Source organism: Lontra canadensis, unplaced genomic scaffold (genome assembly GCF_010015895.1).
Source record: "Lontra canadensis isolate GAN:19392208 unplaced genomic scaffold, GSC_riverotter_1.0 scaffold2975, whole genome shotgun sequence".
Lineage (NCBI taxonomy): Eukaryota > Metazoa > Chordata > Mammalia > Carnivora > Mustelidae > Lontra > Lontra canadensis.
This window is the reverse complement of record NW_022633959.1, coordinates 1-3,517: the sequence shown is the minus strand read 5'-3', so window position 1 is coordinate 3,517 and position 3,517 is coordinate 1. Positions and strand designations below refer to the sequence as shown.

Genomic DNA, 3,517 nt, shown 5'->3' with positions numbered 1-3,517 from the left:
GGGACCAAGGCGACGCTGGATCTTTTCCCCTTTGTCCCCTGAGAAGGACGTGGCTAGGAGGGGGCGTGGAGGCCGGGGACAGGCGTGGGGATGTTGGGGCGGGAGGGGCTGGTGGCGGTCGAGGCGCAGGCTGCGCTGGCCCTTGTGTCGCTGGGGGTGGACGACTGGGTGCTGCCGCCGCTGCTGGGGATGATGGTGGTGGTGGACCTTTGCCGTCCGCGGGTGACGGTGCCCGGGCTGCTGTGGTGGTGGTGTCGGTGGTCTTGGCGGCGGCGGCGGCGATTCCCGCGGCGGCGGGGCCGGGGACGGACGTCGGTACTGTGGGCCACGCTGTCCGTGCCGGGGTGGTGGTGGTGGAGGAGGAGGTGGACTTTGGTGCTGCTGGCGGCGAAGCCCAGGCTGGTGCCCGTGCGGTGGGCTCGGTCGTGCTGCTGATGGAGGCGGGGACGGTGAAGGACGTCAGTGCTGTGGGCGCTGGTGCCAGAGCCGCCGTGGCGATAGTGGACTAGGTCCTGCCGCCGCCGGTCCTGGGGACGGGTGGCGGACTCGGTGGGTGGGGCGCGGGGTGGCCGAGCTGACGGTGGAGGACTTGGGCGCCGTTGGCAATGATGCCCGCGGCGATACGCTGGAGGTGGACGTGGTACTGTTGGTGATGGCGTCGGTGACCGTGGCGGTGATGGAGAAGGACTTGAGCGCTGTTGGCCACGGAGCCCGTGGCGGTGTGGTGGCGGTGGACTTGGTCCTGCTGGTGGCGGTGGCGGTGGCGGTGGCGGCCGCAGGGGTGCTCGTGCTGGTGCTGGCCGTGGTCCAGGCGCCGCTATGCTGGTGGGCTTGGTGGCGCCGCTGCTGCCGCCACGGCTGCTGCTGTTGCCAAGAAGGGAAGGTTGGCAGTGGTGGAGGGGGAGCTTGGTGCTGGCGGTGGTCTTAGCGTTGGAAGCGCGGCAGAGTGGGCAGCACACTGGGGCCAAGCGGGGCAGAGAGAGGATACAGAGCGCACGGCGGGTGGGGGCGCGGGGCGGGGGGAGGCTCTGGGGCCGCGCCCTAGAGAGTTGTGAGGGCCCCTGCGGGAGAATGGGATGTATCAGGGGTAGGGGTGGCAAGTTCACGGCTCCTGGTTGTGCCAAGAGAGGAGAACCTTGGGGCCGTGGGTGGAGTGAGGCAGGGAGCGAGCAAGTGTGGCGAAAGGCGTGGAGGTGGGGCGTGGCGCCCGCGTGGGCGAGCTGCGCGGCGGGTGGGTGTGTGGTGGGGGACGGGGGGGGAGGGGGCGGCGGCGGCGGCGGCGGTGGCAGGGCCGGAAGGGAAGCGGGGTGCTGAGGGTCCTGCAGAGCAAAGGGGCGAGGAGAGCGTGTGGGCGGGCCAGGGGCCAGGGGCCTTGGGGAGTGGGTGGTGTTTGGTCCCCTGAGCGAGCCAAGCGGAGAGGAAGGGAAGGGGCGTCGGGGCAAGGGCAGGGGCAGGGGCAGGGGCAGGGGCAGGGGCGGGGGCAGGGGCGGGGGCGGGGGCGGGGCTCCCGGGAAGGAGCCGAGCTGGCTGAGGCCAGTGGGCTCGAGCCTGGGAGAGAGGAAGCCGGGGGCGCGCGCGCACTTATGCGCGCTGCGGTTGCTGGGCCAAAAGGGGAGGACGGCGTGCTGCATGGGCCGGGAATCGAACCCGGGCCTCCCGCGTGGCAGGCGAGAATTCTACCACTGAACCACCCATGCACCAATGGCAGTGGTCAACCGACGGCTCCAAACACCGGTCCGGGTCAGAGCCAGGGCCAGAACCGGAGCCGGAGCCAAGCCAGGGCCAGGGCCAGGGCCAGGGCCGGGCCGGGGTCAGGACCAGGGCCAGCGCCAGTCGTGTGAGCATCACGCTCTTCTGGAGCAGGAGGCGGCCGGGGGGGTCGGGAGAGGAGGCTGCAGACACGTCTAGAGCGCTTGGGAGCGGCGGCCGCGGCGGAGATGGGCGGAGCGAGGCACAGGCGCACGGAGGCGGACTAGGCTCCTCCCGCGTTTTCTCCCTGGTCCAGGGCCGCCGCCAGACACTGCCCGGCCGGGGGCGCCCGCGGAAGCCGGGAGCCGGACCAAGCCTGGCCAGAGCCCCAACCCCACCCAGCGCGGGCGATCATCTGGGGCAGGTGCAGCGGAGCACTGCCGTTCCCTTGGGCAGCTACTCTCCGCCGGACGCAAAGGCCTTTTGGCGGATGGCTTTCCCGCCCGTGCCGTGGGGGCGCGATTCCGCGGGGCTGGGGAACGGAGCTGCCTGTTGTGTGTGCGCACGTGGGGGGGCGTGAGTGTGGGTGGGTGGGTGTGTGTGTGGGTGGTTGGGTGGGTGTCGGCGGGGGCTCGTGCGCGCCACACGCGTGTCGTGTGTAGGAGACGGAGGCCCCGAGCGCCGCGGGCGCCGCCGAGTACCGCTGAGGCCAGGAGAGCAAAGCGAGGTGTCTGAGCTCTGGCCCGCAGCTCTCCCTGGGGGTCCAACTCGGGCCGGGGGTGGAGAGGCAGGAGCGCTCGGCGGAGGGGCTGCTGGCTAGCTGGCGGACAGGGAGCGCGGTGAGGGAGCGCGCTGGGGTCCTCGGGGTCCCGGCCCCCCGCGGGCCGGGCTTGCGGCGCCCAGGTGGGAGGCCTGGGGATGCAGGACTTCCTTCCGCCCAGCGCTCCGGCGAGCAATTATGCCAGGTTGGACTCCTGGGCCAGGCCCACGGAAGGCAGGGCCGCGTGGTGGGCCGGCGAGCAGCTGGCTGGGCCACCTGCGTCCCCGGCCGGAGGCAGACAGGTGTGGCCAGGGTAAGGCGTCCAGGTGGCAAATGCTCGTGGGCAGCGCTGCCACCCGAGTGGGGTGTGGCGAGAATGGAATGGAGGCCGGGCGGAAAGGACAGGGTGTCCCACCGGGTGCTCCTGGGGGCGGAAGCGCACGGCTCTGAGAGCGAGGCACTGTTCAGCGGGCACGAGGCTGGGGGAGAACCGAGGGCGGCGGAGGGCTTTCGGCACTGGCGCACGCCGCTGGTCTGCAGGGGCCGGTGGGAGGGACAAGAACACAGCCCTGGGAAAGCAGGTGAGGAGGGAGGTGCTGCCAAGTTGCCCAGGCCTGCGGGTGTGGCATCAGGTGGGCAAGGCGCGCGAGCCGGTGGAGGAGGGCGTGTGCGCGCAAAGCCTGTGGTCCGGAGGGTCGAGGCGTCGCAGCTCCGTCCTGGGTACCCTGGCGCTGGGGTGCAAGGCCGGAGCGGCCGGCCAGGCAAGGACAGGGCTTGCCGTAGGGCGGGGGCCAGGCCCGCCGGGGTCCCGCGCCCTGGTAGGACAGGCCAAAAGGTGGGCTTGTCAGGAGTGGGATTCGAACCCACGCCTCCAGGGGAGACTGCGACCTGAACGCAGCGCCTTAGACCGCTCGGCCATCCTGACGGCGGGGCTGTGCGCGTCGCCGCTCGCCTGGCTGGGACCCCGCGCGAAGGCTGCCGCTGGCTGGCGGCGGGGTGGGTGCGCCAGGGACGGGACGCGCGCCGCCGCCGAGCGGGAGCACAGCCCGACGACTCGCCTGGCGCCGC

The 3,517-nt window shown here is 72.4% G+C and overlaps 2 non-coding genes across 2 annotated transcripts; both read right to left on the bottom strand.

Annotated features, from left to right (window-relative positions):
- Positions 1-1,626: 1,626 nt before the first annotated feature.
- On the bottom strand, positions 1,627-1,697 carry TRNAG-GCC. Its single transcript has one exon. It is a non-coding gene; the product is annotated as a tRNA-Gly (tRNA).
- A 1,594-nt stretch (positions 1,698-3,291) lies between these two features.
- Positions 3,292-3,374, bottom strand: TRNAL-CAG. Its single transcript has one exon. It is a non-coding gene; the product is annotated as a tRNA-Leu (tRNA).
- Positions 3,375-3,517: the final 143 nt, after the last annotated feature.